Below are 15928 nucleotides of genomic sequence, written 5' to 3'. Positions count from 1 at the left end.
GAGCAAGGCCAATCCTAAGCACCGATGTAAAAGGACTGGACAGAAAGACACTAAAACTAGTAAGAGGCCATGTAGTAGAACCAGACTGGGGCAGAAAGCAGGTAGGACCAGGGCCCGAAGAGAGGTTCTGGGCCCTTCTGCATGGCTGGAGGGGTTTTGGTAAGTCCTACTAGCTTTGCCCAGCTACAGGTCCAAGCTACACTGAAATGAGGCTCAGGGAGAATCAGAGGAGAGAAGTTGTGTTGGTCTAAGCCTGCCAATCACAGGTAGCAGCGACAGCCCTTGCTAGTTCATGCTGCCTTTCTCACCTGCATTCTTATTCCTGTTTGAACAAGATTATGATGAAAGAAATGAAAAACAAATTACTTAGTGTGTTCCACCTTTATGGCTGCTTTCAACTCGCTAGAAAGAGGTCTTTCTTCCACTCACGATCAGGACGTTTTATACTTCAAAATGTCTGTGCGCCTTACATATAACGCCACCCCTCTTCCCATCTCTGCATGCCCCCACCACTTTATTTTCCTGGAGGGAAAATAACAGCTTGATGGCTTACTGAAGGGGATTAAGTCAATGTCTCACCGAGAGCAGAAGATAGAAGCTGAAGAGGAGATGGGGCATGATTCCTGGAGAAAGAGCTTTAGCTTGCCTTGAGAGAGGCAAGACGTAGGTGGCCGTCTCCAGAGGTGGTGACCTGCTATGCTGTTAGGATGACTAACCATCCTGATTTGCTTTGGACTGAGGGATTTTCCAGGACAGCATTCTTTCAGTACTAAGCTGGGGCAGTCCCCGGATTTACGCTCCAGAAGGTGACAGAACTTTTAAAGGGCCATCATATGTATGCAAAGGGACTGAATACTTGGTAATGTGGCAGTATAGCTTATATATTGCCAAGTAACAAACTGTATTAGTTTTCTGTTGCTATATAACAAATTATCAAAACTTAGTGGCTTAAAACAACACACATTCCTTATCTCAGAATTTGTGTGTGTTAACAGTCTCAGTATAGCTCAGCTGGTCCCCTGCTCACGGTTGCACGAGCCTGTAATCAGGGTGACAGCTGGGCTGCATTTTCATATGGAGGCTAGACTGGGGAAAATCTGCTTGCAAATTCATCTGGGTTGTTGGCAGAATTCATTTCTTTGTGTATATAGAACGCATGCTGGCTTGCTTCTTTAAAGCCAACAACAGAGAAAAACTCTCTGGCCTCAGAGAAGACCCATTCCCTTTTAAGGGCTTTCACTTGATTAAGTCGGGGTCACCCAGGATAATCTCCTTCTTGATTAACTCAAAATTACTGGCTTAATTATATCTGCAAAATCCCTTCCTCTTTGCCCTATTCTATGAGTTAGAAGCAAATCATAGGTCCCATCCACAATTAAGGGGAGGGCATTATGCAGGATGTGAACACCTGAGTTTGGGAATCATAGGGGCCATCCTACAAACCATCTGCCATACAAACCATCTCAAAACATAGCGGCTTAAAAACATCAGTTTTTAACTTTTTTATTTCCTCATGATTCTGGGAGTCAGCAGTTTGTGCTGGGCTTGGCTGGGCAGTTCTGATGATTACACCTGAGGTCACTCATGTGACTGCAGACAGCTAGCAGGTTGGCTGGAAACATACTAGGCTACGAGGTCTCAGCTGGCACAGCTTGACTTGGTTCCTTGTGGTCCCATCCTCCACATGGTCTCATCCTCTAGTAGAGAGACCTGGGCTTCTTCTCATGGTGGTCCTCCAGTAGCAAGAGAGCACAAGCCCCAGTGTGCAAGCACTTTTCAAGCTTACATCACATTTGTTCATGTCCCATTGGCCAAAGAAAGTCATATGGCAAAAGCTTGAATCACTGTGGGAGGGAACTCCACAAGGGCATGAATATAGGGAGCTATGATTCATTAGGGGTCATTACTATAACAATCCACCACAATGGCATTGGGGGAAACATCAAAAATCCTCTTGCCCAGGTTTGGAAGAAGGGCCAATGGTTACCTGTCTCTAGTGGAACGGAAAGGCTGCACAATGCACATAACAATAGTGGCTACAAAGTCCTCAAGACTAGAGGCCTGTGCTAAAGTTTTCTGGACTGTTTGAGCTTCCCGGGTTTCTTAAATGACCCTAGATAGAGGGAGGGATCTTCCTAATAATGACTGATATTGGACCTCTCAGCACACTGGGAGGTCAGGATTTGGAATGGCTTTAGTTTGATTTAGAAAAACAAAGCACAAGAGCAGTAACTTTATCCCAGCTATGTATTTTTGCTGAGATCTTCAAATTTGAAATCATAACACCTTGTTGCTCACATCTTCACGTCATCATCATCATCCCTGGAAAAGCCATCTTTAGCCTTTTCCACACAGCTCCATTACTCAAACTGGATACTTAAATTCTAGTATAGACAAGGATCTTTATGCCAACATCCAAACTCCTAATAACTGCTGTCACAAATGCCACTAAAATAGCTGTATGATAGGCTAAAAAGAGTGAAAGCGCAGAATTTTAAATGAGAAATTATGAACAAAAATAATGAAAATTTCATAAGAAGTTTACATATGCCTTCGGTATAAATGAGGGAGAGGAGGAAGTGGAAGGAAGGAAAAGGCAGGAGAAAGAGGCAAGGTGGTTTTTCCTTTTTAGTTATTACCAGGATTCAATAGTAGGTTAGAGAAAAACACCAACTTTTGCCATCAGCGTTGTATTTTACCTTAAGCCAATTTGGCCTTTTGCGTACGTTAGGTTCTGCAGCGGTGGGTATTGGTAGCTTCCCATGATTGGAGTTTTGTGAGAGCTGTAAGTCTCCTCCACAACTTCCAACTGGGTGGCATGTTATGGCTAAAGGAATCTCAGATGCAATTCTCCCACACATAAAAGCATTTGTTAGCAAACAGGCACATAAGAAGTCATGCCTGCTCTTTAAGCTCAGAAAAAAAGACCATGTCCTCTTGCATGGCTGAAGGCTCCAATATTCTGACGGTAGGATTTTATTCTTCTTAGCCTACAGCAGGATTGGACAGTCTTCCATTGGTCAGCAACAGACTCTTCTCTGAAGTGTTGACACGCAGGACCTCACTGAGTCCTAGACTTGAGATGGTACTCAGATGGTGGTAGGGTGTGGACTCACCAGGTTCTCATACCACGCACACATCTTGAACACCATGCACTAGTGAAGACTTGTTTCTTTCAAATGTAACATGCAACGGCACTCTTGAAAAATCTGATACATTAGACAAAGCTAAAAATCTTCTCTATGATAGCACCTCAAATCTCAGTTTTATTCCCAAAGGGAACCATTATTCTGTGAGCATCTTCATATAACTTTTCTATACATTATTATACTGAGATATACTCAACTTTTTATTATGAAAAATTTCAAACACATGGAAAGTTGAAAAGTAGTAGTCTTCATATACTTTCCACCTAGGTTCAACAATTGTTTGGAAAAGCTTTGCTTTCTCAATCTGTCCTGTTAAAATTTCCTGCTGTTGGCCACTTATTACTCCAAAAATGGATTCTCCCTCCTATGAGTTCCTTTAGCATATCTGCTTTCTCTGCCCATCACTATTCAACCTTTGCTGGCTGTGTTCTCTTCCACAGTCATGTGAATTCTGGTAACGCTCAGATCAGGATTTTGACATAAGGAGTTATTTCCTAATAGAAATTAAGGTAATAGTCTGAAAAAACAGTTTGTCAAACATCAAGCAATTCCAGCAAGAGCTCATGGGTGTAACCGTCAGCACATCACACCCATATCACATAGGCTTCACGGGCGTTGAACGTTTCTGCCAATAGCAGAACGGAGACAGCTTTGCAGACGTAGCTCAGGGTTTATTGTCTTGAAGCTTGATATAAAAATTCCTTTTTTTAATTAAAAAACATTTTTTAAAGCTCAGTTAGTGGCATTTATTTTCAAAATGTTTACTTTCTGCTTCAAAGCAACATGATGTTTTAGAGTAAAGTTTAAAGTAGAATAACTTCTAGGAACAGAATAGATTAGACTGCTTATCTGTTATAATATCCTATGAGCTAAATATTTGCTTTTATACAGATTTAATTGTCTTTGTCTTTCTTTCAGTCTGTGGATACTCAGATGCCCTTCACAGCTCTAGGCTTACGTGCTTCATTCTACATTTGGGTCACTTTTGAGGTAGGGTTGCCAGATAAAATAAAGAATGATCGATTCAATTTAAACTTCAGATAAACAACGTATAATATTTTAGTGCAATATGTCCCATACTTGAGAGTAAGTATGCATGAGGAATACTTGTACTGAACAAGTATTCATTGTTAAATTTAACAAAAGAAGTACAAAACTGAAGCTCTGAAAACTACAAAACATTGCTGAAAGGAATTAAAGATCCAAACAAATGGGGAGGCTCTCTTGTTCATGGATTGGAAGACTTACTATTGTTAAGATGACGATATTCTCCAAATTGATCTGTAGATTCAATGCAATCTATACGAGGATACCAGCTGGTTCTTTGTAGAAATTGATAAGCTGATCCTAAAATTCATGTGGAAACTCAAGGGACCCAGAATAGCCAAACAATCTTGGAAAGGCAGGACAAATTGGAGGAGGCACACTTCCCAATTTCAAAACTTACTACAAAGCAACAGTAATCAAGATGATGTGGTATCGGTAGAAAGACAGACATATAGATTAATGAAATAGACTTGAAAGTCCAGAAATAAACTCATGTATCTATGGTAATTAATTTTTGACAAGGGTGTGAAGACCGTTCAATGGGGAAAGAATATTGATGTTGAGAAGAATGTCTTTTCAACAAATGGTGCTGAGACAATAGGACAGTCACATGCAAAAGAATGAATTTGGCCTCTTACCTCACACAATACATAAAAATCAAGTCAAAATGGATCAAAGCCCTAAATGTGAGAGCCAAAACCATAAAATTCTTAGGAAAAAACATTGAGTAAACTCTGTGACCTTGGATTTGGCAATGGATTTTCAGATATGCCACCAAAGCACAAGCAACAATAACAAAAAGATAAATTGGACTTTATCAAAATTATAAACTTTTGTGCTACAAAGGACACTATCAAGAAAGTGAAAAGATAAAGCACGGAATGGTAGAAAGTATTTGCAATCCTATATCAGATAAGGAACTTTGATATAGAATATATAAAGAGCTCTTATAGCTCAATAATAAAAAGACAAACTAATTAAAAATGCTCAAAGGATTGAATAGACATTTCTCCAAAGAAGTTACCCAGTGGTCAATGAGCACATAAAAAGATGCTTAACAGCATTAGTACTCAGGACAATGTAAATGAAAACCCCAATGAGATTCTACTTCATATCCACTGGGAGGGCTATAATAAAAACATCAGATAGTAACAAGTGTTGTTGAGGATATGGAACCCTCATACAAACTCATGGGAATGTAAAATGGTGCAGCCACTTTGGAAAACAGTCTGACGGTTCTTCAAAAAATTAAACATAGAGTTACATGTGACCCAGCAATTCCATTCTTAGGTGTACACCTAAGAGGAATAAAAACACATGTCTACACAAAAACTTGTACACAAATGTTCATAGCAGCATTATCCATAATAACTAAAAGATGTAAGCAACCCAAATGTCTATCAATTGAGGAATGGATGAACAAAATTTGATATATCCATACAATGGAATGTTATTTGGTCATGAAAATAAATGGCAGTGATACACGCTACAACATAGATGAACCTCAAACACATTATGTCAAAAGAATCCAGTCATAAAAGACCACATATCATATGATTCCATTTATATGAAATAGCCAGAAAAGGCATACTTACGGATAGAGAAAGTAGATTAGTGGTGCCTAGGGCTGTGGTTGGGAGGTGGATGTTTGAGGCGTGATAGTTTTTCTGTTTGAGGTGATGAAAGTCTTCTAAAATTGACCGTGGTGATGGTTGCACATATCTGTGAGTATTCTAAAAACCATTCAATTGTGGGCTCTAAGAGGATGAATTGTATGGTATGTGAATTACATATCAATAAAGCTGTTACAAAATAAAGTATTCATTGTAATCTGAAATTTAAATTCAACTGGGGGTCTTGTTGTGCTAAATCTGGCAACTGTATTTTAAGGGAAAAGTGCTAATTACCTCCTTAGCAGGTGCAATCCCCTTTTACTCAAAAACACCTACTTTTCTGTCTTCTTTGGCCCAAAGGGATTACTCTCCCATCAAATTTTCTTCCAGATTGGAGCAACCTGCTCCTCTTATAACTTTGCAGCTAGATCACCCCCATTGCAGGGTGGAAGCCTAGCTTGTGTGCTGCTATGGTGAGAATTAAATTCCCTTTATTCACTAACATTTTACAATTTTCAAGCTAAATAGAAGAAAATTTTTTTTTTCTGCTTTTTCTCCCCAAATCCCCTCAGTACATGGTTGTGTATCTTAGCTGTGGGTTCTTCTAGTTGTAGCATGTGGGACAGTGCCTCAACATGGCCCAACGAGTGGCGCCATGTCTGTGCCCAGGATCCAAACTGGCGAAACCCTGGGCCGCGAAAGCGAGCGCATGAACATAACCACTCAGCCACGGGGCCGGCCCCAGAAGAAAAAATTTTTTTTTTTAAAGATTTTTATTTTTTCCTTTTTCTCCCCAAAGCCCCCGGTACATAGTTGTATATTCTTCGTTGTGGGTCCTTCTAGTTGTGGCATGTGGGATGCTGCCTCAGCGTGGTTTGACGAGCAGTGCCATGTCCGCGCCCAGGATTCGAACCAACGAAACACTGGGCCGCCTGCAGCGGAGCGCGCAAACTTAACCACTCGGCCACGGGGCCAGCCCCCCAGAAGAAAATTTTGAACAAACTTGTAGAGTGGTTTCTCTCCATTGTGAGGAATATTATTTCTTTAATGAGAGGTTCGCTGTGAACTTAAGGAGAATTTTGACTTCCCCTCTTTTTCTTTTAAGCCAGTAATTTCCAAACATTCCTGTATGTTAACATCACTTGGGGGGATTTAAAAAATCCAGATGCCCAAGCCATATCCTAGGTCAATGAAATTGGAAGTTCTGGGGAAGGGGCCCTGTGGAAGTTTGAAAGCTTTCCATGTGATTCCAAGGGGCTGCCTTAAGCTAGTGCTTATCAAAATGCAATGTCCATACAAATCACTCAGGGACTTGTTGAAATGCAGATTCTGATGCAGGGGGCCCAAGATCCTGCATTTCTAGCATCTTCCTGGTTGATGCTGAAGCTCTTGTTCTGTGGACTATCCTTTGCGTATCAAGGCTTTACAGCACTAGAGAAGGGTGATGGAATGAGATGGTAGAAGTTAGGAAAGCTCTCTCTGAGTAACTCTATTGTACCCACCTGAGGCCTGCTGCTTTAAAAGTCTGAGGTTGTAAGTTTAGTTTAGTAATAATAACCACCACCCTTTATGGAGTGACCATTATATTCTATGTGCCGTATACACATTACCCCATTTAAACCTCAAAACGCCCCTATGAAGCGGTGCAGTGATGCTGTTGATACCCCATCCCATATCCCCTTGGTCCACGTCCAAATTCACCCGAGGCCGTGGTGGAGGTTCCCCTGCACGCTGCTTACCTACAGCATCCGTGTTGCTCTGCTGCTCAGCCACAGGGACTGGCTGAGCCCCACGCAGGGCAGCCTGGAGTGCCAACCACTGTGTTACCACGGTTTATTTCACATACACAGTTTAAATACAAGGATGGTCAAAGAAGTTTATTAATAACAGCCCCAAACTATAAACAACCCAAATGTTCATCAAGAGGAGAATGCATAAATTAGAGTTTATTCATACAATGGAAAACCACAGGGCAATAAAAAAATAATGAACTATCCCTGCATGCAACAATATGGATGAATCTCACAGACATTCTGTCAAGCAAAAGAAGCCCAACAGTTTACATGAAGTTCAAGAACAAGAAAAATGAACCAATGGTGACAGAAGTCAGAATTCATAGTTTGGGGGGAATGGGTATTAAGGGGGAAAGCACCTGCCACGATGCTGGAAATGTTCCATATCTTGAGCAAGGTAGTGGTTTCACCAAGCAGTATTCTTTAATATTTGTGCATGTCGTGTACCTCACTGCATTTTTTATTTCATACCTAAAAAACCCAAAATCAAACAAAGACCATGGCGGATAACAGTGGCTCTCCTTAAAGTCAGGTGAGCGGTCCTCAGAATGTCCCCAGTCACAGCTGCTTCACCAGATCCGGGGTCTTTACTGGCTCTGATCAGCACAGACTCTGGCGCTTGGTTGCAGCTATTGATCTGGTGAACACATTCTTTTCAATTCCCGGCAGGTAAGAAGTTGAAAAGCAGTTTTCATTTACATAGGAACGACAGCAGGACACATTCGTTCTCTTGTCCCAAGGCTATGTTAACCTTCCTGCTCTCTTTGATAAAATCTAGTCCAAAGGGGTGTTAAGTTTTGACATTCACAGAGCATAGTAGTACTCCACTATGTTGATCATATCAAGTTAACCAGACTTGGTGAGCAGGAAGTGGTGAGTTCTCTGGATGTCTTGGTAAGACACATGTGCACCGGGGGACAAATCTGTAAAGTTCTTAGAGATCCAATAGTCTGGGGAATGTCAGGACATCTCCTCTAAGGAAATGGAAAAATTATTGCCTCTACATCAAGAATGAGGAGTAGCTTTATCAAGCCCCCTCAGAAATACTATCACCAGCAGGCCCACCTCCTCAGAGGCCTGGGGCCCCATTTTGTGGGTCCTCATTTTGTGGGTCCCCTTCTTCAAGCTTTCAAGTTTTAAAAACTCCCTCTCCCCTGTGTTCCTCCAGCCCAGGAGAAGTAGCTGCTTCCTGCAGACACCATCTCTATGTTACTTCTGTATTCCCATTCGGCCTGTCCGGTCCTCCAGTAACTGGTTAGACAACCCTTATATTAAATGCTCTCTGTTAAAATAACCAGTGTGGTTCCTTCTTTCCTTTTTCTTCCTATCAGTCAGGGTTCAACCAGAGAAATAGAACCAGTAGGAGATAATTATTGAGATTTATTGCAAGGAACTGGCTTCTGCAATTGTAGGGGCTGGCAAGGTGCGTCTGAAATCTGCAGGGCAGGCCATCAGGAATGGCGGGCTGTAACTCTTGGGCATGAAGTGAAGCTTCTCTCTGCAGGCAGAATTTCTTCTTCCTCAGGAAAGACAGTTTCCATCTGCATGTAACCTCAGGTGCCACAGCATCTCTGTTGCTTGGCCCAAGGGCTTTCTTAGGGCTCCAAGGGTTGCGTTCCATACGATACCTCTGAAGTGGACGGAGCCCTGTTGCTCACAGTGGTAACCTGCTTATTAATGTGCTCTTAATTGGTGTTTCTCCCTCCTGTGTCTCACTTTCCCCTCTCCCCTACTTGTGCTTTCTGGGGTCAACTCTTCCCATAATTACCTGCATCTAAGTCCATCATGTAGCGTCTCCTTTTGAGAAAACACCAACTATGACAAGTAAGTATTGGCAGCTGTATTCTCTGCCTTCCTTCCCTCTGTACCAGCTAAAATGATCCTTAAAACTATGTTATATCAAGTCACCCTTCTACTTAGATTCTTCCAATGGCTTCTTAACAATTAAAATAAAATTCAAACTCCTAACTACATTTAAAAATCCTACCTGGCCTGCCCTTGCCTGTAACCCCAATGTCATTTCCCATTATTTTCTCCTCGCTCATTTTCAGCTCCACTGGCCTTCAGCTTATTCCTTAATCACACCAGAGTCACCCCTACCTCATGGCCTTTGTAATTCTTGTTCCTACTGTCTGCAACATTTCCACCCATGTTTTTACGTGGCTGACTCCTTCTGGCCATTCAGATCTGTCTGACATGCCACTTCCTCGGAGAGACCTCCTCAACCAGCCCGACTAACGTAATGCCCTCTCTTCCAGGACTTGCAAATCCATTATTCTCCCCACACCACCACCATCTCTCTTTTAGGACTTTCTACCATCTGAAATTCTCTTCTTCTTTTACTTGCTTATTGTCTGGCTCCTTTCCCTCTGCATCAAGGACTGGTCTGTTTTTTTCACCACTATATCCTTAGGACTCAGAATAGTGCCTGGGACATTGTAGACTCTTATTAAATATGTGATGAATAAATAAATGATTGTAAAAATGCGCATAGTTTAAAAACCTGAAAATCACTTTAGGCCACATCTAAGAGTCATAGTAGGGATGGCTAAGGTGGAATAAACGTGAATCTCACAAACAGTAGAGTGGGGGTCAAGATACTGAGAGGTCAAAGTTAGAAAAACTACCCATCTGGATGATGAGATGACCCTAATTAACAGTAAAAAACAGATGAAAAATCTCTGTGGTTTGGGTGGGAGTGACCAAAGGATTGGTAGGTGACAGGTAGAAAGTGATAAAATATAAAATTAGGATATTAGATTTTTTTAACATTTCTCAAAAATCTCCTCCAGATCTAACATTCACTGTCGTGTTAATTCCAACAGCAATTCAATAATCTCATTGTTAATTTCTTGTAAATTTCCTTAACAGGCCTTCCATAATAGTCTCTTTCTTTCTTTTCTTTTCTTTTTTGAGGAAGATTAGCCCTGAGCTAACATCTGCTGCCAATCCTCCTCTTTTTGCTGAGGAAGACCAGCCCCGAGCTAACATCCATGCCCATCTTACTCTACTTTATATGTTGGACGCCTACCACAGCATGGCTTGCCAAGTGGTGCCATGTCCCTACTTGGGATCCGAACTGTCAAACCCCGGGCCGCCCAAGAGGAATGTGCGCACTTAACTGCTGCACGACCGGGCAGGCCCCAATATTCTCTTTCAAACATAGAACAGGGCCTCAAACATAGTAAGTGCTCAATAAATATTTGTGTAGTAAAAGAAACTGAAGATCAGAGCGACTGTGTTACTTACCCAAAGATACCCAGTAAAACACTGAGAGAGCTGGAATTTGACACCAAGGTCCATTCTCTTAACCATTAAACAATACTGTCTTTGTCTAAAGTTTGTTTTAGTAAATAGATTTATCTTTTCTTTCAAAGTTACAACAGTATACGTTTTAAAAATTCCACAAATACTTTTAGGATAAAATTCAAGAATCAAACAGATCATTGGGATTTTTGGAAATGGAATGGAGAAGGTCAAGAAAGCTCAATGAAGCATTTATATCTGTGCTGCAGTTAGTTTTATTTGTGCCTGAGGGTGGGGGAGAGTGAGAGAGAAGCATCTAATAGTTTATAGTCTGCCTTAGCTGGGCTCCCTCCCTCAACCCTGTGGGGAGGAGGGGCTTAAGTCAGTCAGCTCGAAATACCTGGGAGGTCTGTTCCTTTCTCTCTCCCATTATTTAGACCTTATCCATGTCATTGAATCTCTCAGTCTCTGCTCCACAAAATGTGAAAAGGTAACAGCTGCTCTGGTCTGCCATGAGAAGCTATTCTGAGATCATCCTTGGAAACGTTCGAAGCTCTTTGGAGAAGGGTAGACTATTTTTTTCTTTTCTTCCTTTTTCTCCCAGAAGCCCCCCCGGTACATAGTTGTATATTCTTAGTTGTGGGTCCTTCTAGTTGTGACATGTGGGACGCTGCGTCAGCATGGCCTGATGAGCGGTGCCATGTCCGCGCCCAGGATCCAAACCAGCAAAACCCTGGGCAGCCGAAGTGGAGCGCGCGAACTTAACCACACGGCTCTGGGGCCGGCCCAAGGGTAGACTATTTGATGGTCTTACATAAGCTTTCTCTAGGCTTGGTCAGTACCTGTTATGTGTCCCTAGGATGCTCTGATGAATAAGGTCCTGAAGTGGTGAAGGAAACAGCAGCAGCATGGTCTGTGGAGAAAAAACCCACCCATAGACCACCTGATGTCCTCTGAGGGCCAAACATTTTCCTGGCCCTGACTCCTTGCCATCAAGTAGAGGAGATGTATTTACAAGAGAAAATTCAAGGTCCTTGGGTCTCGTGCATACTGTCCGGAATTGCCATGCCCAAGGCAGTAACCCTGAAGTAAGCCTGAAGTTCCTTTTGACTTTGGCCACATGCTTTCTATTTATACGGCTCTTTGCAATTTTGAGAGCACGTTCATGTATTGACTTAGGTGTTCTTTACCACAAGTCCTACCCTAAGCAGTAAAATCAGAAGCTTGGCTTCAATTAATATTATCTGTCTTTGATTCCTCCAAATTTCTATTCCTAACTACAAATCTCTGGAGAGATCAAGTAAGGCAAAAAAAAAAAAAAAAAATCTCTTTACTAGCTTTGGTACCATCTGTGAAGGGGATAAATTGCTGGTCCCTTGGCTGTGTCTCTGCCTCAAGTTAGACACAGGTTGAGCAGCTGGTCCCATGCTTACCCTGAGCCAGGCTTCCCAGGGGAGGCTGTTAATGGTCCATCTAGTGCTTATTTTAGCACAGAAATGGAGAACTATTTGAGGTTCTCAAAAAATAAGAAAGATTAGCCAAGATAAAAATTATGTGGTAGTAATTTGCTTCTGTACTGAGGCTCTCTATCATGGTAACTACAGACAGTCCCCGACTTACGATTTTTCAACTTTACGATGGTGCAAAAGCCATTCGCATTCAGTAGAAATCACGCTTTGAATTTTGACCTTTTCCCAAGCTAGCGATAGGTGGTACAATCCTCTCTGGTGATGCTGGCAGCCACAGCGAGCCACAGCTCCCCGTCAGCCCCGGGATCATGGAGGTAAACCATCAAGAGCTCACGACCATTCTGTACCCACACTACGATTCTGTTTGTCACTTTCAGTTCAGTATTAAATAAATTACATGAGATAGTCAACACCTTACTATAAAATAGGCTTTGTGTTAAACGACTTTTGCCCAACTGTAGGCTAATGTGAGTGTTCTGAGCACCTTTAAGGTGGGCAAAGCTAAGCTACGATGTTCGGCAGGTTAAGTGTATTAAACGCATTTTCAACTCAGGATATTTTAATTAACAATGGGTTTATCAAGACCTAACTGCATCAGAAGTGGAGGAAGATCTGTATGCAAATGAGGTAAGGGTCGGTAATTTGTTTCTCTGGCCTACGTGATGGGGAAACTCTCGGGCTGCCTGCCTTTGCTCTCCCCTCGGCCTGTGAACGCTCATCCTCATCTCTCTTTGGGTGGTCATGGCTGCGTTCGTGCTGAACAGCACTTTGCTTCAGAAAATAAAAAATGGCAGGGATAAACTTACATTCTTTCTTTTTATTTTTCCTGATGGCAAATGGCTATTTGGTTTCCCATTGCATTGCTGTTATTCATGATCCTTAATCTTTTATCTGATGTGCATCCAAGTCTTCACGTGGAAAAATTTCAAGGGCCACAGACTAAAGAAACAAAAAGAGCAGTGATCATTTAAGCTCTTCATGCAGTATCATTTCAGAGCTCTTATAACGGCCACTTTCTGTTTGTAATAAAACCTTCCTTTTTAAAACGCTGCATTTGTTGTAGCTCTTTCTGACCCATTAAAGTGTCAAAGAGGATGCTTCTCCCTTCTACACCTCTTTGACTTCCAAAAGAAGGCCAAGTGTCTTACCAATATATATGTTATTTGAAAGTACATAATAAAAAAGGAAATCAAGGGGCTGGCCCGGTGATATAGTGGTTAAGTTCAGGTGCTCCTCTTCAGCGGCCCAGGGTTCATGGGTTTGGGTCTTGGGTATGGACCTGTACACTGCTCATCAAGCCATGCTGTGGCAGCATCCCACATACAAAATGGGGGAAGGTTGGCACAGATGTTGGCTCACGGGCAATCTTCCTCACAAAAAAAAAAAGTCAAAAGAAAGAAATCAAGTGAAACAGATCCCACTACTTACAACAATAGAAAGAAGGGTTGAGGTGGGCTTAAGTGAATAGAAAAATACCATGGCTAAATCAAAATTCAGTTTCCTGAATACAATGGGCTTCTTTTCCAGGTGTTGGAAATCTATCATGATTTTCCTTTTTATGAACAGATTTTGACCATTCTTATAACAGAACTCAGTGTGAGTACGAAGACAGAAAAGCTTTAGAATTTTTTCAAGCACAGGAAGGTAATGTACGTCTTCTAGGAAACAGAGTTATCACACAAATAATCAACTCTGTTCTCGAAAAGAACAGAGCAAAAGCCAAATATCTACCTGGGAAAACAAGAAATCTGAAAAAAAAAGTATAACAGTCAATGTATAAGGTAGCTAGCCTCCAAGATGAACCCAATGATCCCTGCCTCCTGCTATTCATGCTGCGTATAGTCTTCTCCCACACTGAATAGGGCTGACTGTGTAACCAACAGGATATTGTTCTAATGATGGTTTGTGAGTTCCAAGCCTAGGTCATAAAAGATGTGTGGCTTCTGCTTGCTCTCTCTTGGATCACTTGCTCGGAGGGAAGGCAGCTGCGATGTCTGAGGTCGCTCAAGCAACCCCATGGTATGAGGATTTTCATTGCAGCATATGCGTAGTGGTAGGTAGCTGGAGGTAACCTGGATGTCAATTTTTGGAAAAGTAATGGGTGAAATGCGGTGTTTGTATAACACTAAATATAATGATTAAATGTAAGAGATTAGATCTACATGCACCAACATAACTGGGTATTAAAAATAGTGCTTCATCAGAAATAATCTCATCCATGCAAATAAAAATTCCTCAAACAACAATATGCGTTTCACAAGAACACATTCAAGTAAAAAGATATACAAAAATACATTAAAATGCTGACCTATGGCAAGGAGGAGAAAATGAATGGGGTGTGGAGATAAAAATACATTAACAAATGAATTAAACAAGACGGGGTCTTAATGGGCCTTGGGCTGAAGACTGTGATTTACTAAACCCTTTATACTAGAAGTCTAAAACTAAAGTTAAAGAAAAAAAAGCTGGAAAACAATCCAGACTTTGAAAAGAGAGGGCATATGAAACAGTGACAGAAAAAGAGAAGAGTTGCATCCAATTATACCTCAGACCAGTTTTGAAACAAAGAGGAGTCTGTGATACAGATAAGGGTTGTTCTGGGCACAAGACCAGGTAGTTGGTTGAGTGAGAGGAGGGTGATTTAAGCTGCCCACTGAGAACTTCCAGATTTTGCCTTCGGCCTTGGGGTCCCTGTATCTTTTTCCAGGGAATGCATCATAATGTAAAGTTTCTTATGAATGAAGAGGGGTTATGAACAAGAGGCTCAGAAAATAACATCTTTATTTTGAGAGACCTTAAAAAAAGTACCACTCCTCCTTAACGTCGTTTCTCCTAAATCACCAAGTGTTTGCTGACTAAGTTATCTGGTGCAATTCTGAACCAGTTCTTTGGTCTATTACCTAGAAAGTGAATAGCCAAATGTCATGGGAAAAACTATTTAATTTTAATTTTTCATAATCTTTCAAATACAATTTTCTTTTTTTTTTTTTTGAGGAAGATTAGCCCTGAGCTAACATCTGCCACCAATCCTCCTCTTTTTCCTGAAGAAGACTGGCCCTAAGTTAACATCTTTGCCCGTCTTCCTCTACTTTATACGTGGGTTGCCACCTCAGCATGGCTGGATGAATGGTGCTAGGTCCACACCTGGGATCTGAACCAGTGAACCCCAGACGGCCAAAGTGGAACATGTGAACTTAACTGCTGCCCCACTGGGCCAGCCCCTCAAATGCAATTTTGACCTGTCATTTAAAGGTTCCATTATCACAGCTTTAACTCTATTTTATATTTTTAAAAAGTGCCTGAGGCTTTACAAATACTAAAGGAAAATTTAGAAATTCACTTCTCACCGTATCACTCTAACACAAAACCAACTCATTTCCTTGGGTTCTCTCCCAGCTTTAGGGATTGGCCTGTGAATCCTACATATCATGAACATAGATAGCCATGGGGAAATAGGGCAGAGGGGGTAATTTTTCAATTTAATTTTCCCATAATCTGAATAATACGCTCCACACCGTGATAAGTACTCCAATATGGAGAACGACAAAAGTTGGAAGATCCCTGTGTTCAGGGAAATTACAAGCTTCTACAACAGATGAGAATTACTACAT

Source organism: Equus asinus, chromosome 5 (assembly GCF_041296235.1).
Source record: "Equus asinus isolate D_3611 breed Donkey chromosome 5, EquAss-T2T_v2, whole genome shotgun sequence".
In the NCBI taxonomy this organism is placed as follows: domain Eukaryota; kingdom Metazoa; phylum Chordata; class Mammalia; order Perissodactyla; family Equidae; genus Equus; species Equus asinus.
The sequence above is the reverse complement of the archived record's forward strand: the minus strand, read 5'-3'. Positions refer to the sequence as shown.